The sequence below is a fragment of the Sturnira hondurensis genome, unplaced genomic scaffold, assembly GCF_014824575.4.
Source record: "Sturnira hondurensis isolate 20B ecotype Veracruz unplaced genomic scaffold, ASM1482457v3 Scaffold0022908, whole genome shotgun sequence".
NCBI lineage: Eukaryota > Metazoa > Chordata > Mammalia > Chiroptera > Phyllostomidae > Sturnira > Sturnira hondurensis.
The window spans coordinates 5214131-5241116 of NW_028095539.1; the positions used below are offsets into that span (position 1 = coordinate 5214131).

General features: G+C 56.0%; 2 long non-coding RNA genes across 3 annotated transcripts; one reads left to right on the forward strand and one right to left on the reverse strand.

Moving 5' to 3' along the window:
* Positions 1-239: 239 nt before the first annotated feature.
* LOC118980245 (uncharacterized) lies at positions 240-26986 on the reverse strand. Its single transcript, XR_005065073.1, has 3 exons — positions 26934-26986; positions 12576-12691; positions 240-673 (listed from the first exon to the last, which is right to left on the reverse strand). It is a non-coding gene; the product is annotated as an uncharacterized LOC118980245 (long non-coding RNA).
* LOC118980247 (uncharacterized) lies at positions 8121-17137 on the forward strand. 2 transcript variants are annotated; one of them, XR_005065074.1, is made up of 3 exons: positions 8121-8379; positions 15174-15536; positions 16892-17137. It is a non-coding gene; the product is annotated as an uncharacterized LOC118980247 (long non-coding RNA). The 2 variants fall into 2 exon arrangements; XR_005065075.1 differs by lacking the exons at positions 15174-15536; positions 16892-17137 and adding exons at positions 12748-12820; positions 13107-13306.

The following is a 26986-nucleotide window of genomic DNA, read 5'->3' on the forward strand; positions in this document are numbered from 1 at the left end:
GCCGCACCAGCCAGGGCGAAAGTTGAATTTTTAAAAAATCCTGACCATGGACATTTTTATTGCCTTTTTTAGAGAGAGAGAGATCAATGTGAGAGAGAAACATGGCTGGTTTACATACGAGCCAGACCAGGGACCAAACCCCCCAGTGCCCTGACCCAGAATTAAACCCAGGACACTTCAGTTTATGGACGGGATGATGCTCCAAGCAACTGAGCCACACCTACTATGTGAAAGACATCAAGGTAGGTGGCAACAAAAATAGGGACACAGGGCCAGGCCTTCAAGAAGCTCCTAATTGAGTGAGAACACATGACTCTAGGGAGACCCTCATGACCGTTAGACCACCATAAAGCATAGCATGGGGACATGGGGGCACCGAAGAGGAGGGGCCTAGGGAGGAGCTGGGAGCCAGGGAACAGAGAAGGCTGGGCTTGAGCAACGAGGAGGAATTTTAGCGGAGGGCACAAGGCTGTTCCTAGTGGCCAGCTCGGCCCAGGCAGAGCTGCGGTGGCAGCATGAGAGGATGTAATGTGCTCCGGGTGTGGCTCGGGGTGAGGGGGAGACCAGCAGGAGCTGTCTTGCTGAGGCTGGAGCTGGGCTGTCAAGGCCTTGGGAAGCTGCTCTATGGCAATGGGGAGCCATGGAAGATCTCAGAGCAGAGGCAGATGTCATCCTATTTGGGGGGGGGGGTGTAGAAAGACAGTTCTGTAGGTAGAGAAATGTCCTGAAAATACACACATGCAAAATAGGAAGGATGGGGTCAGAAAGCAGCACGTAAACTCTCATAGTGCTTCCTTTCAAAAAAAAATTTTTGGCCTTGTACATTTTTAAAAAAGAAAAACAAAGGAAATGCTCCAAGGAGAGCGGGCAGCTGGGAGGCAGAGAGCTATGGCTCGCTGGGGCAGGAAGGCGCCAGGATTGATGGGCCAGGCTCTCTGACCCCTGCCCTCCCGCTGGCTGTTTGAGCGACCAACCAGAGATCTCCCAGCCAGGGGGATGGTGGGGTCCTGGAGACCCTGCTCTTACCTGGAGCCTTAGTCACTTCTGACAGGTGATGGTTCCAGCCCGGCCCTACCCCTCCCAGATGCTTGTTCCCCCCACACCCCTCCCCACTGGCTAGGCTATGTGACACAGGTCACTTTTTAAGTCCCATCCTGGGCTCATGACTGTCTGGATGCAGTTCTCCCAAGAGCCTCTCCATGTCCTCGAGGACAGACTGTGGTTCCATCTAGGAGCACCAGGCACTGTGCTAGGTGCCTGTGCAGAGTGTCTCCTAGTCTGAATAAAATACAGGGGAAGAAAAGTGCATCTTTCCACATTTGGCAGATGGGGAGCCGGGTGCAGTAGCCTGCCCAGGCTCTTTCCCTGAGAGTGGTGGGGTTTGCACCAAGGTGAACACAGCTGGGAGTCCCTACAAAGAGGCTGAACAGCCTCAGGCTCTGCAGGAGAAAATCAGCCTGCCATTGTCCCTGATGTCACGCCTCTGGTGTCTGGAAGAGGGGCAGCAGGAGCCCCTCTGAGTCATTCCCTCTGCCTGGCTGCCTCTCCTCCCTTCTCCCCGCCAGCCCACATGGCCAACTCCTACTCTACCTGTGAAGCCCAGGGAAACCACCCCTTCCTCTCCAACCAGTCCTGGCCTGCATCTCCTGTCCCCTTATCTGAGTTCCTGTGGAGCTGCCCTGGGAGGGGAGAAAAGGCTGGGTGGGGGCGGGGTAGGCGTGGCCGGGACCTGAGTTCCAGCCCAGCCCCACGGGGGCTGAGAGGAGTGCACAGTCAACTAGTCCTGGGCAGGCCTGGGGCAGGACGGACATGAGAGGGAGGGTGGCCAGGGACAGATGCATAGATCAGTGACCAGCGCCTGGGATTAGTTGGCTTAGAGGCTGGAGGAGGACAGTTTCCAGGGGACAGAAGCAAAGACCCAGGCTGCTTAGCCCCGCGTGGCTGGTTCTCCACCAGCCCAAAGAGGACACAGCGCTTTCCTGCCCTGCCCCACCGCCAGCACCTGTACATCCCAGACGCCGTGGCCAGCCTAGGAGTGGCAAGCTGTCCTTTGTGCACGGGTGCCCCTTGCCCCCCACCCCTAGTGAACATGCACACAGAGATGGGGGAGTCTTTTTAGAGCCCCCGGTGGAGATGACTGGAGTAGGGAACAGAGTAGCGCGGGCTCCTCATAAACTCCAAGAATCCCCAGGGCCAAGGGCAGTGACTGGCGCGTAGCAGGCACGTGAGCATGTGCTGGATGAACAAATGAATGAATGAGGGACTGCCCGACCCCACCCCAGGGAGGAGGACCAGGAGCCTGACGCCTGTCTTCTCCTTTTTTAAAAAAATTCAATTATTGTTCAAGTACCGTTTTCTGTCTTATACTCCCATCCCAGCCCTCCCCCCTCAGTGTCCCCCACCTCCCTCCCATCCCCTCCGCCTTAGTTTTTGTCCATGTGTCCTTTATACTTGTTCCTGTGAATCCTTCCCTTTCCCCCTGAAATTCTGAACCTCGGTTCACCCAGCTGTACAATTCTCTTACTGAGTCTGGGAAGGTTCTCTTGCTGAACCAAATCCTTGTTGAAGCAAGACCTCTGCCTCCCAGGGACTCCCTGATGTGCAGGGCGCCGAGGACAGGATTTGGGGGAGGGAGAGCCGAGGGCCACAGTAAAGAAGCTCCACTGGGTAAGGAAGCAGCAGGGGGCTGTTTCTGAACTCCCGTGCTGCCTCTGGGGCGTGGGATTGCCTGGGGCCGTGAAGGACTTTCAGGCACCCCCACATCACCCCAGTGGAAACCCCACACACAATTCCACGGGGGAAGTGTGGTGCAGCTGTTAAAGGCAGGGACTCGTCTCGGACATTTCTGGGCTCCAGCTCCACCCCTCACCACCTGGACCAGTTGCCTCAGTTTCCCCACCTGCAAAGGGGACTGATAGCACCACCTCTTGCGCAGGTTTGCTGAGCAGGTCACCTGTAAGGTGCCAGCTCAGGAAATTCTGTCTTCCGTTGTCGTAAACAACAGCAGAGAGACCACGGTGCGGGAGAGAGCGGATCAGCCAGGCCCTGGGCTTGAGTATCACTGTGCCATTGACTTATCGGTGCCACTGACTTCCTGGATGACTGAGCATGGCCCAGCATCTCTCCAGGCCTGTGTCCATTTGTACCAGCAGGTCCTGCTACCGGGGACAGCCTTGATCCTTCCCCCCAGGCCCAGGCTACATGTACGCCACACAGTTGCCTCGGCCAGACCCGCACCCGGCTCCTGGGGTCGCCTATAGACACACGGGCACGAGCCACACTCACAGCCCCCCTCTCTGGGCCCGGTCTACTCGGGCCTTCCTTCACCCTTGCTCATGGCACCCACACACGCTCACACTCCTGCACCCCATATCCGCTGCGCACCAACAACTGTTGGCGCGGGCGGGGTTGGGAGCAGGAGGGAAAAAAATCCACGACTCAGCCCGGGAAAAGGTGGGGGGAAGTGCGCGGGCGAGGGAAATGACAGCCCGCGGTCCCCTCGAGCCCCGGCTCATGAATATTAATGTGGCGGTAATTAAAATGCAGGGACGCAGCAGGATGGATGCGGCGCCTCCGGAGCGCTGGGGAGCACGGCGTCCTCGCAGGCGGGTGGAGCCCGCTCCTCACTGCGAACGCAGATAGGGCTCCTGGGCCGGTACTTGGGGCAGGGGCTGGCGGTGGGTATTTTTCGAAGCAGCCAAGGGTGGCGTCCGGCGTTCCAACCCCCGCCCCGCGGCCGCCCCTCCGCTCTCTGCCCCAGGCCGGGCGGCTCGCCAGGCCGCCGTTTCCCGGAGCCGGCCCCCTCCCGCCCTCGCGGCCCGGTGGTGATGTCATCGGCACAAAACTTTCCGCTTCCCGGCCCGTCTCGGGGCCCTGAGTCATCGCCGCCCCCGGCCCGGCCCGATCCGTCTGTTTGTNTATTTTTCGAAGCAGCCAAGGGTGGCGTCCGGCGTTCCAACCCCCGCCCCGCGGCCGCCCCTCCGCTCTCTGCCCCAGCCGGGCGGCTCGCCAGGCCGCTGTTTCCCGGAGCCGGCCCCCTCCCGCCCTCGCGGCCCGGTGGTGATGTCATCGGCACAAAACTTTCCGCTTCCCGGCCCGTCTCGGGGCCCTGAGTCATCGCCGCCCCCGGCCCGGCCCGATCCGTCTGTTTGTGCAGAGAGAGGCCCCGCTGGCCCGGCCTGACGTCAAGCTGGCGGGGCCGGGAACCGCGTGAGGCCGTCAGCCAGGCGCTGCGGGGCCGCGGGGGGCAGGACACCGCTCCTGGGGGCTGGGGAGGAGGCGGCTGTGAAGGGCACACCCTGGGGTTCCATATTAAAGTCCGAAGTCACCTGATGCGGATTGCTTGACCTTGAATAAATCCTCTAACCTCTCTAAACTTCAATTTCCTCATTTGCCCCTTAGGAGAACGAACCTTCCCAGACTCAGTAAGAGAATTAGTTGTACAGCTGGGTGAACCGAGGCCCAGAGATGGGAAGGGACTAGCCCAAGGTCACCCAGCAGGTGGGCAGCAGAGTTGGGTCCCCCGTCCCAAGTTCTTTCTGGGTACCACACACTGTCACCCCTGGGCCAGGACAACGTCAAGGCACTTGCGGAGGAAACCACTGCACTTCCCGGCCTGTCAGGTGGCGTGTTCCAGAGCAGGACCAGCTGGGGTGAGTGGGTCCTGGGCAGGCCGTGGGTCACTGGCCCACGTGGCCATCTCTAAAGCAGGACGAATAATCCGGGATAATAACCATGTGGAATCTATGAGCATAGAGGATCAAACGAGAAAAGACAAGTTGCAGTGTGAAGACCGAGGAGGAGCTGTTATCACACTGGAGTCCGGTCCCCTGGGTTCACACCCTGACTCCCGCCCCCACCCCACCTGTGCCCCCAGGCCAGTGTGCTAACAGCTGAGCGCTGTGCCAGGGCCTGCCATCTTCAGAGCCTCTGGCCTCTTGAGGTGCTAGGAAGACTTCTTCCCAAATGCCTGCCCAGGCCTTCGCCAGAGCAGCCCAGAGAGAATGCACCAGAAACATCTGCAGCTCTTAGCCTCTTTGGGGGCCTTTAGCACGTAATCTCGTGACCCAAATTGTATATGGGAAACTAAGAACCTTTCAGCTACTGCTCTCTGGCTGAGCAGAGACTAGGCCCGGGTCAGGAGCCCCAGAACAGGCTGCCTCCCAAGCCAGGCGCTCCACCCAGCATCTGCCCTTGGCCTAGCACCACCCCTCCCATGTGGTCAGTGTGGCTCAGCCTGTCTCTGCTCTTCTGCCCTCCACCACACACACCCGCCAGCCAACAGAGGAAGGCCTGCCCTGCTGCCCCGCATCCCTGCCTCTCCCTCCCCATCCCCCAGTCTTCCTGGAACTCTTTCAAGTCCCCCAGAGCTCCAGGCTGCCTCTTCTTGCCTCCGGGCCTTTACAAGGGCCGTTCCCTGCTCCCTTCTGGCCAGAGCACTTTCTCTGCTCTCCTATTTTCCTAGTTAACAGCCCCTCCTTAGCTCTTCCCCTGGGGAGTCGTCCCAGTTACCACCACCCCACAACACGCACACACACCAACACTCATCCCCCCACATCACACGGATCACACCACACACAGGCAGAGAGGCACCCCACTGCAGGGATCACCAACACAGAGGCGCACGCACACACACATGCACACTCACGGACTCCACATCCCACAGGCTGCAGACATGCGTACGCCTTGTGCATCTCACTGACTGTTCGACAAACACATTTTACGTACCCTGCCCGTATGATGCACTCACACACTCACACAGAGGCCGTCCACCACACACCAAGGCCTCACCAGTGCCCCTCCTCTGGGCTCACTGCCTCCAATCTTGCCCCCCACCATCATGGCATTTGGAAAGGCCTGGGTGCAACTCTTGTCTGTTGCTTGCCAGCTGTGAGCCTAAGTCTCTGAACCCTCTTGTGCCTGAGGGTCCTCATTCTGCAGGAAGGTCAGATAATAGTTCCTATTTCAAAGATGACTGTGAGGAATAAGTGACTGACCACACATGCTGTGCTTAGAAAGAGGGCCCTGTACACAGCAAGCAGGTGATAGATATTAACTGTCGTTATTCTGCATCCTGATTTCTAGTCCAGTGCAGACCCATCTGTGCAATGAAACTTCACTGTCACCTACTCTGGGCCAGGCACTCTGCCAGCACCGAAGATGGAGCAGCCAGCAAAACTAACCCAGCCTGCCCTCTGGGCGCCCACGGTCCAGGTGGGAAACACACCTGAAACAGGCAACTCCAGAACTAATCAGTTCATTACGTGCAGTTTCTGCTGGTCCAGGGAGGGTTAAGGGTCCCCTGGGGAGGGGACACTTAAGCTGAGACCGGCGAGATGAAGAACAGGAAGCACTAGCAGAGGGAAGAACACGCATGCAGATGCTGCAGCAGAAAAGACATACAGATGTCCAGGCTGGAGAGAGGATGCAAAGGGTTGGAGCTCACAACCAAAGGTGGAGGGAGGGGAGGGGGAGGCTGAGGGGAGGCAGACATCTGGAGCTTGGGAAGGATGCATCGAGAGCCTGGAGAGCCAGAGATGCTTAGAGGGGGAAAGAAGTAGTCTGGCTTGCATTTTAAGAAGATCTGTCTGGCCAACGTGGAGGGCAAATTGGTCAGGGAGGTGGGCACAGAGTGGGATCCGGGAGCCAGTCTGGAGAGCGGCAAGGGCAGTGGGCAGACTTCTTTGGATGGGATGCTCCTCAGGTCTTGGTAAGATTGGGCTGGGGGTTGGGGAGGAAGAGTTTGGGGTGGCACCTAGGATCTGGCCAGGGTTAGAGCACAGGGCTGGAAGTGATGATCCGGGGCAAGTTCAGGAAGGGCGGGAGATCTTGCCCCCAGCTTGAGCCACCCCAGCTGCGGCCGTGCCCAGGCACCTCGGCAGCAGCCTTGGGCTGAGTCCCAGGCTTTAGACGGCACACTCTAGCCCTTCTCTCATGGGGTGAGACCAGGAATCCTGCGTCTAAGGGGGTGTGCCCAGCTAGGTCCATGCTCTGCCTGCCTAGAACACTGGAATCCCCTGCCTAATCCTTTTCCTGGGTCCTTCCTCCTGAGGGCAGTCTGAGCCCCCATTTGATTGGGCACTCTTAAGCCCTAGGGGTGGCGAAGATGTGGCTGTTTGCAGGGAGTGCGGACAGAGTTTGTGCACACAGGCTGGAGTGTCCATACCTGAGCACACAAAACCCTCTCATGGAAGAGGATGAAAGAGTGGCCAAGTGGAAAGCCACAGGCAGGCTCACCTCTCCAGAGTTGCTACTTCCTGCTTGGAACCCAGGCTTCTAAATACAAACCCAGCCTTCCAGGGGTAGTTGTCCTTGGGAAGGTGTTTTGTCAAGGTCAGAGAACAGAACCTATTCTGTTTAGCAGTTTGTTGGTTTGGTTTATAACTTGTAAATACCGAGACCTGAGGTGCATGGGCCTCCTGCTGGGGTCCTGCCCCCCCAAGCACGGCCCATGGGAACAGCCTTCCAGAGCCCCAGAGCTGCTCCCCTGGCAGGGCTGACCCTTGACCAGCAGGCTGGCCCCCGAGAGATTCTGCAGGCTTCCTTCTGAGCTTCCTGACCCCACTCACGTGCTCTCACCGTGCCTGCCCAGTCCCGCTGTCTTTGTCAGAGGGTCCTCCTGCTCCCCTTTGAACGACCAGCTGCAGCCCCTCCTCCTCCCGGAAACCTTTCCTCCATGGAGGCCCTGGCTCTCCAGCTTGTCGCGGGTGTTATTTGGTCACAGTGGTGCATGGTGGTCTGATTGGCAGGGGAAGTGAGTCCTGGTGCCCCTATGGGACCAGGATCTCCTGGAAGCAGCAACCTCCAGCAGAAGCAGCCTCTTGCCCTGGGTAGGAGTGCAGGCTTGGAAAGCTCACGGACTCAGAGTTAAATCCCAGCTCTGTGACATTCTTGCTGTGTGACCTTGGAGGCGGCTTCGCAGGTCTGAGCCAGTCTCCTCCTCTGAAAACCCGTAATCATAACTGTGCCTCTTGCAGTGAGGAGGCAACGTGGAAAGGCAGCCCACGTGCACGGGCACTTGGCAAATGCTCGGGGAAGGGACTGGGGAGGGCAGGAGTTGCATCATTCACTTCTTTTTACAGCTGAGAAAACAAGGGAAGGAGGCTTAGTGAGGTGAGGCCTGTAGCCCAAGGTTACACAACCTGTTGGCCTGGGCCAGGCCCAAACCAGGCTGCTGGATCCAGTGCTCAGACCACTGGGCTCTCCGGTCGACGACCTGCCCCAGGGCTGGGTTTCCCCAGCTCCTTTGGGCCACGTGGGGCCGCGGAGACAGGTGGTGACAACATGGCCTAGCCCGCGGGGCCGAAAGGGTTAACAGCTCCGCCGCCGCATTGGGCCAGCCTCTGAAGAAACCGGCCAATGGGCGTGCGCCGCGATGAGGTAATGCATGGACCGCTCGGAGTGGGCGGAGCCGGTGGAGAAAGAGCTGCGCCTGCGTTCTTTCTCTCCCCAATTACCCCTCACCTTTGACCTTGATGTCCCTCCACTTTACACTCGCAGAACCCCCTGTGCAGGACCTGAGGGTCTCTTCTTAAGGTCTAAGGCAGGCACTTGGAGACGTCCTGCCTCCTCTGGGCCTCAGTTTCCCGTTTTGCAGGATGGGAGACAATGATCACTAAAGGCCAGACCACGGGTAAACGTTCTTGGGTCCCAGGACAGTTTGAATCCTTCCTTGCCCTTGGCCTACCCGTTACAGAGCGGCCCGGCCCTCCTTGGGCGGTGCCCAACGGCCCCCCGGGGTGAGATCGGGTGGGCAAGGTGTCCAGGCCTAGCAGAGGGAGGCTTCCTGGCCCAGCCACACGCTCCACGTGGCCGCGACTCATTTGTCTCTCCCTTATCCCTTCAGTGCGCGCGCCTGACACTCCCCCAGGTGCCCCTTCGTTGCCACCGAGCCCCAAGTTAGCTGCATAAGCGGTGGGTTTGGTGGTCAGAGGTCAAAGTTCATCCAGCCATCAATATTGATTGAGCAGCTGACACGTGCGGCTCAGAGAGCCTGGCCTGGAAGTCACCAGGGCTGCAGGGACCGCTGGCCCCTCCGGGCCGGCCTGCAGAGGCTGCGCTTCGGTCCCGCAGTCTGGACACGAAGCGGTTTAATGCCTTTCCAGCCGAGCTGGCTCTGCCGCGGAGACCGGCTTATTAGTCAGCTCGAGGGGAGGGGGTGGAGGGGAGGGGAGGGGCTGGAGCTGAGAACCGCAGAAAGCTATTCTCAGGGGCTCCCAAGTGTGGGGAGGGAGGCTCAGCAGGAGCGGCTGCTTCCCAGAAAGTTGATTATTTTTAACCCAGGAAGAAGAAAGGAAGGAGGCGAGGGAGAAGGACTCAGAGAAAAGACGAGAGGAGAGAAGGGAGGAAAGGAGAGCAACGGAGGGCGGGCGGGGGAAGAGGAGAGGAGGGGGGAGGGGAATAGGAGAGAGAAGCGGGGAGGGAGGGGAGGATGGAGGCAGGCCACTCACAATGGAACAGAGGGGAAGCAGAGGCAGGGCCAGTTGGAATGGAAGAAGGCAGCTGGCAGGGATCTCTGGGAAGGGACTTGGGGGGGGGCTGCCCCCCTCCTCAGTCCCTCTCTGCACCTCTTGGGAGACTGTCCTACTGGACCTACCCCAGACTACCCGTGGGGCCTCTCTCTGCCTGGGCACCACCAGCCCAGGGCTCTGCAAGGCACTGGGGCTTGGAGAGTCTGGGGAAGGGGCCCGGTCCTAAGGCAGCCACAGCCCTGCTGTGGGGTGCTGTCCAGCCAACAGTGGACACACAGACCTGTCCTTGCCCATAAGGGGGCCTTGGGGGAGGGCAAGGTAGGCTGTTCTGAAAACCCCATGGCCTCCAGGAGATGGGTTCCTGGAGGGGCGGACTGAGGGACCTAGGGCTCCCTTTCTTCTGCCTTAGGGTGGGGCCAGGCTGAAAAACAAACAGGGAGAAGGGCCTAAGGGAGGATGCAGGGACACAGCGACAAACAAGACAGACACTGCCCCGCCCATGTGGGGTTCACAGTCCTGTGGGGGGGGGCGGGGCAGAGGCTGCACAAGCCATTGTGAATAATGCATTAAATAATGCCAGGTGGGCATCAGGCTGGGAGGGGACTGTGCAGGCGGCTGGGGAGGCTGGTACCAGGGACCTGATATCTGAAGGGGTTACAGGAGGGCTCCCTGGGGAGGGGTGCCTGAGGACCAGGACGGCTAACTAGGGGAATAGTGACTGTGGAGGGGCAAGGACAGTGTGGATGGGGTCCCAAGGCACAGATCGGAGAGCCTGAGAGAGGATCAGAGTGGCCCAAGGCTGTGGCCCTTGTCCTGGAGGCAGCTGGAGGCTTTGGAAGAGTTTATGGAGCGGGGGGAGGAGACCCCAGATGTGCAGAGCTCACTCAGGACCGTAGTGGACAGGAGTGGATGCAGGGAAGGAGTACCAAGGTCCCAGGAGAAATGAAGGCATCCTGGCCCAGGGCTGTTGCCTCTGAGACGGAGGCTGGCCTTGGACTTCTTGGGAAGAACCGAGGACAGGAGTTTGCATGTCCTGGTATGGGGGGCGTGGTTAAGGAGGCCAAGGATGTATCAGGGAGGTGCCAGGCTCTGGCTTGTGCCCCAGAGAGGCTGGTGCTGTTTCCTGAGGCTGAGGGCAACCTACGGGAGCAGGTGGACAGGTTAGGCATTTGCATGGAGACATGGAGGGCCATGGGGACAGGCAGAGGGAACAGCTTGAACAAGGCACAGAGAGGAGAAGGGCAAAGGGAACCTGCCTGTAGAATCTTCCAGAAAGAGAGGCTGATTCTGGTCATGCTGCAGTCAATGCTGAGCCACAGGCCTGTGGGAATAGGGGGCTACTTTCCAGCTCTGGACACAGTGAGGAAGCTCCGCAAATGGGTAGCTGGAGCCAGGTGGGGCTGGATCTCAGCAGGCAGTGCTTGCGTCCCAAGGCGAGTGCCTGTACCCCAAAGTGAGAGAGGGGGTGTGTATGACTGTGGTGTGTCAGGGGCCCACTGAGAGGCATCCTGCAGGTGTGGGTGTGTGAGAGTGAGTGTATGTGTGTCGCTTGCACCAAGCATTCTGCCCTTCACTTGTGGTTGGACCCAGGGGTCCCATCAAACCCCCTGCAGGATCAGGGAAGGCTGGCCAGGCCAAGCCAGAGGATGTGGTTGGATGAGGCCTGCGGTCCCTGGCCAGTGCTCTGAAAACCCAGCACTACCCTTTCACGCCCCACTGGTGACCCTGGAAGCCAGGACCAGCATCTGACCCCCCTGCCTAGGGAGCGGAAGTGGGGGTGCCAGAGTACTGGCTGGATGGCAGTGTCTGCACCAGCGACTCCTGCACCGTGTGAAGGAGGCCTCGTTGCAGCACCTCAGGGCCACCCACGCCCAATTCTCTTTCCGGGCCGGTGTGTCCTTTTCCAGGATGGGAGGGCTGGTCCGCTCAGCCCAGAGCTGCCCTCAAGACCAGGGCCCAGTGGCCCAGCCGAGGCCTGGGGCTGCAGCCTGGCTGCCTGCAGACCCTGGGATCACGTGGGCCTGTGGCTTCCCCATCAGTCCTACCACCTACCATTCGCCCTCCCATCCCCAGGACGAGTACATATCAGAAAGTCACAGGTGAGGTTCAGGGACAGACCGGAGTCCATTGCTCCCTGGCTATGAGCGCTGGCCAGTGGCTCTGGCCTCAGTGCGCCCATTTCGTCACCTGCAAAATGGCCATTGTGAAGGCAGGGGTGCTTTCCAGCGGGTCCCTCGGGGCCCCGAAGTTTCCCCAGCATGAAGGTGAGGGGTGTGGGCTGCAGCCCTCCGATCTAAGAGCAGTAGACTTACCGCCACCTCACCTTGGGCCAGGTGGTGCTGTTGCGCCTATTTGGCAGATGAGAAAACCAAGTCTCGGGGAAATTGATTCCTGGCCAGCGCTGCACAGCAGGAAGGGCGGGGAGGGGACGGGTTTCTGACTCTCGGGTCTGCTCTCTGCTCGGTCCCCACTGCCACTACCTCTAAATCAAAAAACCGTGAGTGCAACACGTATCCTGTCCCCGCCCCCCACCCCCCCCACCCCCACCACAGGACACCCTGCTCTCCCGTCCCCACACCCACGTGTGACCCTGGCCTGATGGGGCATCTCTGTGGAGCACAAAGGGGAGTCTCCAGGCAGAGAAAGAGCCCCACAGGCCAGGAGCCGGCTCCGCGGGCGCTTTTCTCCCAGCTTTCTTCCTCTCTCAGCTCTTTGTTAAGCTCCCTTTCAGCTGAGCCGGCAGAGCCTGGGTGTTCCGAGCTGACAATAATTGCTGCGTCTAGACAGTGTCTGGTATGAGGCCTCCCTCTCCGGTGCTCCGGCCTCCCCAGGCTCCCTTTCCCAGCCCTGCGGCCCTGCCCCACACCCTCCCTTTCCCACAACCCTTCCCCTCTTGGCCGCCTGTCCCTGGTCCTGCCTCCCTCCTGCCTCAGACCCTCACACCTCTCTTCCCCTCTCCCTTTCAGGCACACACTCACCCTAGTCTGTCCCCAAGGCCTGAGATGCAGAGGGACAAAGGTGTCTTTGCTTTTGTTTCTGGCTGGGAGACTTTTGGGGAGACTGAGCCCAGCAACTTCCCCACCCCAGGAGCTGGCGACTGCTCACCTCACTGGATTCTGGGCTGAGCTGGGAAGTTCTGGGATTCTGTCCATCCAGGCCTGGGTGGGAGCCCAGGACGAATTTGGGATAGGTACAGGGGAGAACTTCCTGATGACAATGACCTAGGAGGGAGGGAGGGAGGGAGGGAGAAAAATCTATGATTTGTTCCATTTTACAGATGAGGAGACTGAGGCCCAGAGAGGTTAAGTAACTTGCTGGAAGTCAGAGCCAGTGAGTGGAGGAGCCCAGAGGTAAAGTTGCAAAGGCCCGCCCCACAAGCGCAGTCAGTACCAGTGACAGGAACAGTGAAATGTGCAGGAATACCTGGGGCTGGGATGAGCACTTGACCTGAACTGCTTCCTTTGTCCTCACAAGGCTGTTAGACAGGATGAGGATTATGCCCACTATCCAGATGGAAAGAGAATAGCCCGGGGCTGCTGGGTGTGGCCAGATGGCACCCTAAGTGGGTGTCTTGGGGCTTGGCAGGGGGTAGAAACCCAGTAAGTGTGGCTGTAACACTTCCCACTTTCCCTCCAGGCTTCCCTGAGCGTCTCCTGGGCACGCAGCCCCAGCCAGACTGGGGGAGACACAGGCCAATGTGGGGTTCTGTCCTCATGAGACCACGGCAGACTGGACGGGCGAGTCAGCGGTTCCAACCTGGAGGGGAATTATGATGATGCTGGGGCCCTGGGACCTCTGGGAGTCTAGGGGAGGGGCCCCAATTCCAAGAAGTCTTTCTGTAGGAGGCGGAATCAAGACCATGTCCTGCCCTGGCTGGTGTAGCTCAGTGGATTGAGCTCAGGCCTGCGAACTACATGGTTGCGGTTCGATTCCCAGTCAGGGCACATGCCTGGGTTGCAGGCCAGTTCCCAGCAGGGGACTCACGAGTGGCAGCCATACATTCATATTTCTCTCCTTCTCTCCTTCCATTTATCTCTAAAGATAAATAAATAAAAAAAGATAAATAAATAAAATCTTTAAAAAAAAAAGACCGTGCCCTAAAGGATGGGCAAGAGTCAGCCAGGCCAAGAGGGGAGGGAAAGATGTCCCAGGCAGAAGGAACCACAAAGAAAAAGGTCCCAAAGTCAGAGGGTAACCCCAGAGGACCGCAGAACCCTCAGCAGCTTTGACAGGCTGAACTGGGTGTGGGGGTGACAGGGAGGGGCTGGGGGAACAGTGAGGCTGGAGCCCCACTGGTCAGAAGGGCCTCGGTTGCCAGGTCAACTGGGAGCTGGCACTTCTCTCATGGCAGGGAGGCCACGGGGGACAGCTGCAGGGGCCGGGCAAGCGGGGCTGTGATGACCAGGAGGATGCCACAGGGACTGGCTGCGTGGATCTGAGAGGCCCCGCGCCGGTGTGGAAAGATGGCCTCCTCTGAAGTCAGCCCACAAGTTTGTCTTCAGTGCCAGGCACGGGAACCAGCGTGGACAAAGGCTTGGGGGCGAGGGGCCAGGTGTGCTCCTGGAGGGAGGAGCGGGCCAGGCGCTGAATGGCCTTCAGAAGTTTGAAGGCTCAAGTAGGAGGATTAATTGGGGAGAATAATCTGGAACCTTTGCAAGAGAGATGAGAAAGGAAACCTGGAGGCAGGGAGGCTGGGAGGAGGCCACTGCCGGTTGGCGTTTCCTTCCTTCCTCAGCGGTTGGTCCTGTTCTCCAGACACTCCTCCCTCTGCAGAGCCGTTTTGATTCTACTCCCTGCCCATGGGTTGCCCGGACCCTTCCGGGCCCAGCTGGACAGGGAAGGAGGACACCTGCCATTCATTTCCCCTCCAGATCTTCAATGCCAATGTCAGACAGGGCAAGTTCACTGGGCCTGAACACCTCTTTGGGCCACTGGGCGCTGACATTGGTGAGTCTGAGGGAGCCCTCTGCCTGCCACCTCTGGCCTGCCACCTCTGGCCTGCCACCTGGGCCTGCCTCAGAGCCATGCGGCCATAGGCCTGGGCTGCGGCTTCTGTGGCCTTGACTCACCTCGGAATGGCCAGCCTGGGCTTATTTGGGAGCTGTGGGTGGGCAGAGGCAGCCCGCCTGTCTGGAGGCTGGGAAGTGCCATGCTGCCGACCTGACGCTGGGCGTTCACAGGCTGGAAAGGAGACACACGGTGGGGTCCAGGACACAAGGCAGGTGGGGGTGGTCCGCAGCAGGAACGGTGAATACCTGGGTCACCTGGGGTCCCCATCCCTGACCCCAATCCCTGGGCAGACGGTTCCAGAACTCAGAACTTGTCTAACTGCAGAAAGACATACAGCACATATTCCCTAGCACGAAGCGTGGGGCTGCCGCTGTAATCCAGCGTATAAATTGGTCTGCAGCAAAGCATATGAGCAGACGAAGGTTATAAGAAATGTCGGACTCGGTTTTCTCATCTCTCACATGAGCAGCGCATGGGGTTGCCCCGAGAACTGGGTGCCTCCCAGGCAGTGCCTCGGACACAGGTGCGTGTCCTGCCCCAAGCGCCTTTCTAGATTATTTCTTCCCAAGACATCTCCTGAGGTCGCCTTCCCACTTCCTCCAGGGCACTGTGGCTCTGCTGAAATGCCACCTCCTTGGAGAGGCCTGGGCCTGTTGTCTCGTCTCCTCCCCCACCCCCTTTCTTTCTTTGCAGCCGCCGCCACCTGACGGACATGCAGTCAGTTACTCATCGATTGCCTGCCGGCTCTGCCACAGTCGAACCTGAGCTCCGAGAGGGCAGGGCCCTGTGCTGTTGCCTCCGGGGCCTTCAGCACCTGGGACAGTGCCTGTCCAGGTGGGCGCTTGGATTTTTGCTGAATGAATGACTGTCTATTAAATGTGCCTCGCCCATTAACAAGGCACAGTAAAGCCATCTCCATGGCACCAGCTGGGTACCGTGTTGTTGATGCTGCTGCTACATCACCATCATCACCATGTTCCTGCGCCGACCAGACCTTGGTTCTCCAACCTGTGAAATGGGCATTCAGGGGACTGGGAAATCAGCCACCAGAAGCAGGTCAGCTCCCTGTAAGAGAAACAAAGAATGCTACCGGGCCCACCGGGGGAGCGCATGGCCCTCACTGCAGAGCGAGGCCCGGGAGGAGCTCAGAGAACGCCAGCCCCAGGGAGCAGGGCTGCCAGAAGGCCATACATAATTCATTGCCAAACGGGGCCTCGGGCGGCGTGCGCTGGGGGCTCACTCTGCGCCTGGCGCTTAGCTGACTGCTCCTCACACGTTGCCTTGCCTTGTTGCCTCTTCACGGATTTGCAGGGTGCGATCCTTCCCCCTGTTTCCCCAGGGGTGGGGGGTGTCCTGAGGTGCAGAGGATGGGCCATCTTGTTTCTCATTGGCCAGCAGGGCCTCAAGGCCTCAGGTTTGGACCCAGCAGCCCCTCAGTCACCTTCTCACTATGGAGGGAAAGGGACGGCCCTGGGAAGGGGCTGGGAGGGAAGGAGGGAACCCCCTCAACACACGGGGCAGGCAGAGGACAGCCTGGGTCACAGCAGGGCTGAGGAAGGACTAGGGGCCGTTGCATCTTGGCCCCTGGCCTATCTCCCCATCTGAGCCCCCTTCTTGGAGAAAATGCTCCCCGATATGGGAGGGAGCTGGGGCCCCTAAGGGGGACCCTCAGGGGTGCTGACTCTGGACTTTCAGGGGCTCAGTTTGCTCAGCTGTGAAATGGGACGTACCGATGCCCTGGCCCCCTGCCTGGTGCTGGGAGCCGTGCAGACTCGGTGCTGCCTCAGAAGGTGATGTCAGCCGAGGGGAAAGACCAGCCCGAGAGGTTACGAAGGAGCTGATTCTGTTTAGATAACGTTTTTGAAATCACCCACTTTTAGCACCAGAGGACAGATTAGGGACACCTGGACCAGGGCGAAATGGTGATGTGGCCATGAAAGAACGAGAGGAGGGAGGCTTGTGGTGACAGAATGTTCTGGATGCAGCTGTGGTGGAGGAAACCCAAATCTGTGATAAAATCGTACAGCACTAAGTACACACACACACACACACACACACACAAGAGAGTCACACACACGAGAGTCTGAGTAAGACTGGGAAAGCTGCGGAAGATTGGGGGCGGGGTGTCGGTGCCCATCCCCCACTGTGACGGTATCCTGCAGACCTGCTAGACATTTCCACAGGGGAAACTGGGGACAGGGTACCTGGGATCGCTCTGTCTTATTTCTCACAACTGCATGCCAATCTGCAATTCCCTCAGTAAAAGTGGGGATTAAAAATGTCCCCCTCCACTGTCCAGGAAGGGAACCTCTGAAACCGCCAGCCCAGGCCCAGGCCCAGGCCCAGGGAGCTTCCTCGGCTGGGAATTGTCCTTCCTGCCTCCCTCTGAGCATCCCCAGTCTTTCTTCCAGAATGTTCCTGTCCTCTCCCAGATTCCCATAAACAGGAATTCCGTACCATCCCGCTGGACTCCAGGACAGCCGGAGGACAAGGCAGGCCTTTGTCGTCAGGCTCCAGCTGACAGGGCTGGGACACCCAGCCGCAACCCCTCACTGACTCGCATCTCCTGCCTCTAAGAGACTTCAGGGCAGTGCAAAGTGTGCTGAGTGTCACTGACCTGGTTCCTAGACCAGCAGGCGACTGGCTCACCATGTGACTCTGGCCCATCCCGGTCCTCGCCTCCCTCCCTCCCTCCCTCCCTCCCTTCCTCCCTCCTCCCTTGAGTTTCATATAAAACTGAAAAATAAGGAAATTTTCTTTTATGAAATTTTTAAACAAATTTTAAAGCCACACTTATATTTTGATCTAGTTTCATGATAAAATGATGTCACAACAACACCCACCCTCTTTCCCCCATTTTTCTGAAGGTCCATTTCCTTTCTTGGGCCCACTCAGGGCGGCTTTGTTGTGACCCTACGGTCGGAATGCACTGGTGTTGTCCTTCGCTCCGAGGTCACTTACGCAAGGGTTAGGCTCTGGCGAAGCAGGATGAGATGCCTTAGGTTTTTCAAACTTTGTGCTCACTCTAGAAAGTAGCCTATAGTGCCCTGGATCGCCTTTCAACACGTGGGTGCTTCATGAAAACTCTCTTCAGCATAAAACCCTGGAATACGGACGACGGGGATGGGCGTCTTCGTCTCCACCCCGCAGACCGCGCTCCACCAGGCGGGCTGCTGGGGCTCCGGCGTCTCTCTTCCGTTCTAGGTTCCTCATCGGAAGCACAGAGGAATTGGGCTTCAGCATTCTGGGCTGCAGTACTCTGAGGGCCTTCTGGGCCCGAGGAGGAGGGCCCGGCCCTGAGCTGCTGGCCAGTGAGGCCGGTCCTTTACATTCTGCGTGGTTGGACAGGCAGCTGGGCCCCTGGCCCTTCCCTACATGTGACCTTGGGCCCTCCCTGCCTCTCGGCGTCAGTCCAGGGTGAAGGTGACACAAGCTCAGGTCACGCAGTCACTCAGCAAACCTTCTCTGAGCACTTGTCAAATGCCAAGCACTGATATAGATGCTGGAGAAAAAGAAGCGGGCGAGGGTTGGGGGGTGGGGGGAATGTGCCCCTGCCTTCACGGAACTTGCAACCTAGGAGGGAAAAAAATGGCACATTTACGTTAAAAATTGCAGCTGAGCCCTGGCTGGCATAGCTCAGTGGATTGAGCGCGGGCCTGCGAACCACATGATTGTGGTTCGATTCCCAGTCAGGGCACATGCCTGGGTTGCAGGCCAGTTCCCAGCAGGGGACTCACGAGAGGCAACCATACATTGACGTTTCTCTCCCTCTCTCCTTCCCTTCCCCTCTAAAGATATATAAATAAAATCTTTAAAAAAACTTATCAATGTTTACCAAAACAGTAAAGCATTTTAAAAAATTGCAGCTGAGATTATGTGAAGACGGAAGGTGCTCAGCTGGGATGGTGAGTCTCAGGGCCACAGGGAGGGTGTCCCTGAGAAGTGACAGGTGAGCAGAGTCCGGGTAAGGAATCAACTCTAACGAAAGGGGGTGGCTTGGGCACAGTCTGGTCTGAAGCGGGGAGAAGAAAGAGCTGGGGGCCTGTGCCCACAGACCAGGTGGTGTGAGAGCCCTGGCCCAGAAAGAGGCAGCGGCTGCGGTGTGGGATACCAGGGAGCAGGCGGGTGGGCACAGGGACAGCGGAGGGCCTGGTGTGAGGGCTTCCTCTCCGTCCCAGACAGAGGAATGCTTTGAGGCACATTATGCTGGGGAACTAGCAGGTTGGCTTTGTGTTTTGGAAACATAACATTTGCCAAGAGGAGTAAGGCGTCTCAGAGGTCCTCACTGTTGCCTGAAGTGACTTGTACTGTGATGTCACTTAAACACGCACCGACACAAAGTGAGCCGTGAGCCTTTCATAGCTCTTCAACAACCGTAAAAGCAGGACAAGTTGACCAATCAAATGCAAAGTCACTCAAATCAGATTACTCTTATGTCTTCTGTTGGAAACCCTGCCACCAGCTACGGTGTAAACATTGCCCCATCATTGTGGCTTTGAGTGTGTGGGACCAAACAGATTGGCCTTTTAAATCAATGAGAAAAAGGCAGACCACTCAGAAGGAAAAATGGGAGAAAATACTTGAATCAAAGCATTTCCCCAGAGAATATCCAAATGACTGACAAGTGCGTGGAAAGGTTCTCAGCTCTGCACCTCTGCAGGGCAAGCACCAATTGGCTCTACAGGGAGCACCACTTCCGACGCCAGGAAAAATGAGGTGAAAACTGACAATACCGCACATGTCCTGGGGAGCTCACGAAGCAAGTGGAACTCAGGGGCTCTGGCAGGAATGTGAACTGATACAACGCCCATAGGAAGCGGGTGTCAGCTCTACTCAAACTGAGCGGCCAGCCCCTCTGACCCAACACTTTGCTCCCAGGTGTGTACACGACAGCAGTGAATCCGTGTGTTCACCAAAGGACGCGACCCGAATATTCCCAGCGGCACTATTCCTCGGAGCCTGGAACGGGATGATTGCCCCCGCCCTGCGGCCGTGGAGTGGATTAATGAGCTCCAGACTCTGTGGAGCGGACAACTGGGCAGTTCTAAGGGTGGGTGTGATCTGCGACAGTACAGACAAAACCCACAAACATCATGTGCCAAAGATCTCATTTATTATATACGTAAAGGACAAAACCGGGAAGAAATAGTCCGTTGTGCCAGAAATCAAGATAGAGGGCGCCTTCTTGTCAGAAGAGTGGGAGTGATGAGGATTTGGAGGAGGGGGAGGCCAGTGCACCGGACAGTTGGGAAGTCACTAGAAACAGCACCTTGGTCCTCAAGGCTCTGGATTCAACTGAGAGGCCAACTGTGGGGTGTAGGTCAGGGTCCCCTTGTCCCCTTTCCTTATGCACACAGACTACCAGCTAGCAAGGGGTAGCCTAGAGCCTACTGCCCACCCTGGCCTGATGGGGCCCAGTGCAACCTCTCCCCTTCCAGCCCCACGACACTGCTTTGCTGTCCTGCACCCACAACCCGCCGACCAAAGGCTGGGTGCCCTGGCTTGACCTGGGGGAGCTGGGTGCCAGGGGTAAGAGAGGAGCTGACCTGCCAGACCAGAGAGCAAGTGCTTCTCCGGGGGAAGAGGCCCTACTGGCATCGCTAGGGTGCTGGGGATCGGTGGGCAGGCCGCCGGGAAGAAGAGGGCGCTGGGCAGCACGAGGCTGCCACACTGGCCACGAGCTGCTGACCCCAGCCAGCCTCAGGAAAGCTCAGCTCCAGGGCCAGCTTTGAGGATCCGTTGGTTTGTGCCTTAATCTTCCTTCCCTTCTGCTTTGGAGTGGGTACCGGAGGAGGGTAGCTCCCTGCCCCTGAACAGTGGGTAAATACCCCGCATTGCTCAACAAAGGATGAATGCTTGGATGGATGCAAGTGGATGAATTCATCCACCTGGATGCATGCTCAGCCACGCAGGATGTTGTGTGCATGGCCCACAGGAAGTTAGTGGACTGACAGCTTCCAGGAAAGTGGGACTCGAATGGTAAGGTCAGAGTTTCCACTGGAGAGGCACCCGCTGTGGGCCAGGCACTGTGTTCAGAGCTGTGACACACCTCATTGAATCCTGCCACTTGTAGACCAAGAACTCAGACATGAGACTGTTTTCAAAGCAAGTCTGACAACATCCACCTTCCAGTCGGAGCATCTAGTCCCTTTACATCTAATATAGTTATTGTTGTGGATGAGTTTACATTTACAGTCTTGCTGTTTGTTACCTATTTTTCCTCTCTCTTCTTCTTGGACCCTTTGTTTCTCCTTCATTGCCTTCTGTTGGGTTAATCAAATATTTAAAAACATTCCATTCTCTGCTTGCTTTTTAGCGATCTCTTTAGATCTCTGGTTGCTCTCGTAGGGGTTACAGTATGCATTCTTAAGTTATCACAGTGTACCTTCCAATAAAAACATACCACTTCATGGATCCTATAAGAACTTTACAAAAATAGAATTACATTTCATTCTCTCCTGTCCCTTGTGCTATTGTGGTCACTTATTTTAGTTTTATAGGTGTTATAGAACACACCAGTATTTTTGTTTTAAGGAGTCAACTAATTTTTACAGAAGTTGAGAAAAGGAAAACAGTCTTTTGTGCCTATTCACATATGTACCATTAGCAGTGCTATTTTACTCCCGTAAATCTAAAATTCCATCTGGTATCATTTCCCTTAAGCCTAAAGAACTGTCTTGAGCATTTCTTATAATGCAGGTTTACTGGCAACAAATTTTATGTTTTATTTGCTCAAGAATGTTTTTAATTTTCTATTTGCAAAGGCATTCTCACTGACAACATTCTAAGTTGATAGATCTTTTTTTCCCACCACTTTTACCAATGTTGTTCCATTGCCTTCTGACTTGCATTATTTTCACGAGAAGTCTGTTGTTTTTGGATCAGTTTTTCTATATATTGTCTCTCTGCCCCCTCTGGGAGATAATTGCTTTCCAGATTATCTCTTTACCTTTGGTTTTCAATAGTCTGATCATGATGTGCCTAAATATGATTTTCTTTGTATTTATACCAGTTAGGGGTCATTGAACTTCCTTGACTGTTTTTTCAATCAAACTTGGAACATCCTTAGCCATTATTTCATCAAATATTTTTTTCTGCCCCATTATCTTTCTTTCATCCTCTGTTACATGTGTGTGGAGACTGTTTAATCCTTTACCATAGGACACTCAGGCTACATTCATTTTTTCCAATCATTTTTCTCTTTGTGCTTCATAGTGGATAATTTCTACTGATCTGCTTTAAAGTCACTGGCCCTTACTTATTGTGGCTAATCCCATACAATGCATGTTTATATGGCTTTTAAAACCATCCAGTGAATGACTTCAGGTGGTGTCTTTTACAGTTTAGATTTTGATCCAATTTTTAAATTAAATTTCCATATATCCCCTTGTTATGGTTGATATATGACCTGCCAGGAAAACAGGTTGAATTCCTAACACCCGGTTCCTCAGAATATGACCTCATTTGGAAATAAGGTTTTTACAGATGCAATTAGTTAAGATGAGGTCATACTGGAGTAAGGTTGGTCCTTCATACAATATGACTGGTGGCCTTATAAGAAAAGAAGAGAGCCTTGGCTGGTGTAGGTCAGTGGATTGAGCACTGGCCCGCGAGGCATAGGGTCACTGGTTCAATTCCCAGTCAGGGCACATGCCTGGGTTGCAGGCCAGGTCCCCAGTAGGGGACCCATGAGAGGTAACCACACATTGGTGTTTCTCTCCTTCTTTCTCCCTCCCTCCCTCCCTCTCCCTCTATAAATAAATAAATAAATAAATAAATAAATAATCTTTTTAAAAAATAAAAATAAAATGCTTTAAAAAAGGAGAGGAGAGAGTCACAGAGAGAACAACATGTGAAGACGGGGGCGGAGATTGAAGCGACGCACACACAAGCCAAGGACTGCCAGGCACAGGCTGGAAGCACGGAACAGCCTTTTCCTCCACACCCTCAGAAGGCACTAGCCCCGCCCACACCTGGGTTTCAGACCTCTAGTCTCTAGAATGGCAGGAGAATACATTTCTTGTGTACACCACCCAGCTCGTGCTACTTTGTTCTGGCGGCCCTAGGAAACCAATGTACTCATAAAATTTCCCATGCCTTTTTTCGTTATAATTGTCTTTTCCTATAGAGTCTCTAACAGATTTTTTATAGTGACTAAAAGTCTGTCTATTAATGCCAACATCTGGGTTATCTTCGAACCTGTGTTACTGACTTTTAAAAAAAAATCTGTGTGTCACATTTTCCCGTTTCTTTCCCTATCTAGTAATTTTAAATTTTATGCTGGACATTTTGATGATACAGTGCAGAGATTCTGAATTGTGTTATCTTCCTCTGAAGAATTTTGCATATTTTTCTGTTTAATTGTTGGCCACTCACCTCAATCTTGTGGACACGTGGTGTTAGCTTTGTTATGCAAAGTTCGTTGTGGTCCTTACTCCTAAGTCACGGCCTCCCAGAATCTCAATGAAGAACCTGGTATGTTTACCAAACCACTCTAACCTGGTGAGATTTGAACAAGAAAATCTGTCTTCCCCAATGCCAAGCAGCTGCAGAAATCTCTGCTCAGCGTTTTCAGCCTTCCAGCTGTGTTTTCCCTTGGGCTTCTTGGAGTCATGCCCCACGCCGGAGTTAGCCAGGGATCTGAGGGGAGTTTCTCCCTCTGTGGCTCTTTTCTGGGGTTTTCCTCTCCTGCTTTCCAGCTGCTCTGGAGGCCGTGAGCTCCAATTTCATGTGCGTCAGCCACTAAGGCTTCTGCTCTCTGCTCAAGTTCCACCCCCTACGCACTGCCTGAACCAGAGAACGCCTTCGGGGAAAAGCCAGATGAATGAGGCTCTCGTCAGCATGGCTGCTGCGTTTCAAGGGTCACATCCTCTCCAGTTTCTGTCTGCTCTTGGTCACTCTCCAGTACTTCCAAACAAATTTGTTTTACATGTTTTATCCAGATTTTATAATTGTTACCAGCAGAAAGGTAATCTGAGATAAACTACTCCTCCACTATGAGCAGGTCTGTGCTTCATAAAATGCTCCATTATGCTGCCTAAATTTTATAAGTTAGTGCTCTTGTTTGGTCTAGTTTTAGACTTGGCACTGGAAGTGATGTGGTTTAGTAGAAAGCACACGTCCTTTTGTGGGGGTCTGGAGTCAGCCACCCCTGCAGTGGAGCCTCGACCCTGGTACTTTGCTGTGTGGCCTTGAACCAAGTCCCTCGCCTCCCTGGGCCCAGTGGCCCGTCTCACACAAAACAGGACTACCAATCCCTGTCTTGCAGTGCAAGGAACTGCAGTAACCCAAGCAAGAGCCCAGCCCCATCCTGCACAAAAGTGCTTGACAGTGGGAGCTGTTGCTAGCGGTGCACTGCAAGGTGCTGCCCCTACAAGTCAAGATCCCCAAATGACAGATGGTCAGCCAGACCCGATGTGCCTTTTCAGTAAGTCCCCGTCCTGCTTGGTGGACACATTCCAAGACACAGGCTGAGGTCCACAAGTTAAGTTTTCACAGACGAGTCAGGGTGCATCTGCTGACCTCCATCCTCTGGAACAGCCCGGACTATGCTTCCAGGGCAGCCCGGTGTCCCCAGGCAGAAGGCCAGTGAGGACTCCTGCGGGCTCAGGTTGGAGCTAAATCAGGTCTCAGGTGGATGGGATGGGATGGGTGGGGTGACACTCACCGAGATTAAACACACATCAGGAGAAAGTGATGCACGCGGTGTTTATGGAGAGGGTCCCCTCTGACACAGCAGGGGCCACGGGCACAGCAGCTCAAACCGGCGCCACGGGCGCAGGGGGCCCAGTCTCTGGGCAGAGCTGTGAGAGCCCAGACTGCATCCTGCCCAGCTGGGCGCCTGGGGAAAGCCCCTGCCCCTCTCTGGACCCCCTTCCACACATCTTCACAAGCACATGAAGGACTCTCTCGACATGGAATCAGAAATCGGGAGCCCTAACCTGCAGCCATGGCCCTGTCTCTAACGGGGCATCTCACTTAAAAAAAAAACCTCCCTGCCTCAGTCTCCCCATCTGTGCCACAAGGGGCACATGCCCAATACCCCTTTCTGCCCTAGCTGTCACAGATGTCTTAAAAATAACCAAGTACTTTTTCTGAAAGCCAGAACAATAAACATATACTGCACCCCAAGATCACAGCGCACCGCACCACGCTGGGTAAACTCAACAGTCCTGCGTTCTAGGGGCAAGGAGGGGAACCGGAGCCAGCCCCCCCTGGGAAGGAAAATGAGAGCTTTCAAAGAGAGACAAATAACCTGCAATTTAAATGCATAAGAGACCAGGCTGTGCCACCACATATGCAGATAGATGCAAATGATATGCAAATGGACCACAGTAAGCCTGGGTTTGCCAATGTCCTCTGCCAAGCAGCCAGTTATGAGGTTCAGCCAGGTCTGGTCTGTGCCAGAAGCTCACATCTGGGGCCCAGAGGCCTTGGGGTGAATGTTGGATTGCGCCTCCTCCAGCAGGCTTTTCAAAACTCAATGGGCCTCAGCCCCCCACTCCAACCAGGGCTCAGAGATTCCCCACAAGGCTGGCGCATCTCTCCCTCCAGACCAGGGGCTCCCCCTCATTCACCACTGCACCCCCAGAACTGGCTCAAAGCCTAGCACCAAGTAGGCACCGAGGGGCTGAGGGATGAGTGAGCGCGGGAAGGCAGGATGGCTGGTGGGTTTACTTCCGAGTGCCCCCTGACCCGGGGAAGAGGCCGACCCTCCTTGGGGGCTCTCAGCTGGGAGACAGTCAGCATCAGGCTCTCAGTCCCAAGGAAGACCAAGGACTGGAGCTTTCAAATGACTTGCCTACCTCACTAATTAGGAAGGTTCTACCTGGTTGACACAGTAACATGCTCACCCTCTCTTTGATTCTGTCGCCCTTTCTGGGGTGGGCTGGGGCCTGACCCGGAGGCAGCACACGTAGGTGTCGGCTGATGAGTGAATGAATGGGGGCGCGAATGAGCAGATGGGAGAGGTTTCCGCTGGCTTTCCCGAATTCCCCACAAGCCACAGCCCATTCCGTCTCTGACACGCCCCGTAGGTTCTGCCGCCGATCTTTGTCTATCTGTTGCCACAATTATGAACGGCTTTTGGTGCCTGTGAACTTCAGGGACTGCAATAGACACTTCCTGCCACACCATGCCCACTGTCCCCCCTCAGACAGTCCTGACTCACACTGACCAGTGGGCCACCTCTAGCAGGTGCTTTTCTGCCTCGGGGCGTCCCCCAAGGAGTGCTGAAGCCACGGGTGCAGCTCAGGAGTCGGGGGGGGGGGTCGCCGTTAAGGTCTCTGGAACACCCATCTGCGGAGGGGGGGTGACCAGAGCCAGGGGAGAACTGTCCCCTCCTCCCGTCTTCTGGAAGACAATTCTGGGAGGCATTCTGCATATTCCAGAGTTCTCCGTGGAACCTGGCCCTCCCCCACCCCCAGCATTGGATAACAGCGCCATCGCTCCTCCTTTCTGGCCTCACTCTCCTCCTGCGGTCCCTCCAGGACCAGCACTCAGGTTCTGCTTTCAAGCGCCCCATCAAAGGGCAGCTCTCAAAACCTGCTCACACGCAGGGCTGTGCATCTCAGGAATGAAATACACCTGCAAAGGCAGACAACGGATTGAGAAAGGCTGGTCTCTGCGGCCACAGCGCACCACTTCGGTGGGAAGCCCGTCCCATACCACTTACCACTAGAAGTGGCCCCGATCCTGCGCGCAGCATTCTCGGCCTTCCGATCCGTGCAGGACACAGCAGACCGGGGCCTGCCCTCATGCCGGCACAGCCTAGTGGCAGTTGTGACGAGGGTGTGCCTGGGCCACTGAAGGTTCTCTTCAAACCCCCAGAACTGCGCTGTTCCCCTGTGGGGCACAACTGTGTCATTTACAGATGGAGAAACCAGGTGGCCCGTAGGCAGTGCAGCTGGGCCTGAACCCACAGCATCCGATCCAGAGCCTGCGGAGACGCATGCCCGTCCTGGACCTGGCTCACTCGGTGGTGGCCATGGGGGTGAATGGAGGGGGTTCTGCAGGGCTGTCCAATGGCAGTGGGACGCGAGCCACAAATGCAAGCCACGCAGGTAACGTTAAATTTTCTGGTGGCTTCATTAAAGCAAAGTTTAAAAGAAAATACCTGGTGGAATTCATTCTAATAATATTTGTATATAATCTAATAGAGCCAAAATATTTTCATTTGACATGTCACAAATACTTAAAATTACTAACGAGATATTTACTTTTTCATACCAAGTCTTTGCAGTCTGGTGTGTATTTTATACTTAGGACATATCTGGATTCAGACCGGCCCCATCTCAGGCGCGTGCTCAGTAACGACATGTGGCTAGTGGCTGCTGTGCAGGACAGTTCAGCCTTACCCGCACCACGCCCCCCCCTCCCCCCGCCCCTGCCCCTGCGTGACCTTGGTCACGTCCTCTTTCCGGTGATCAGAGGGAAAGTACCTTGTAAACTCACTGTCAGCACGACCTTTATTTCATCCTGTGGCGAGGTCAGGCAAAGTTGCGGGA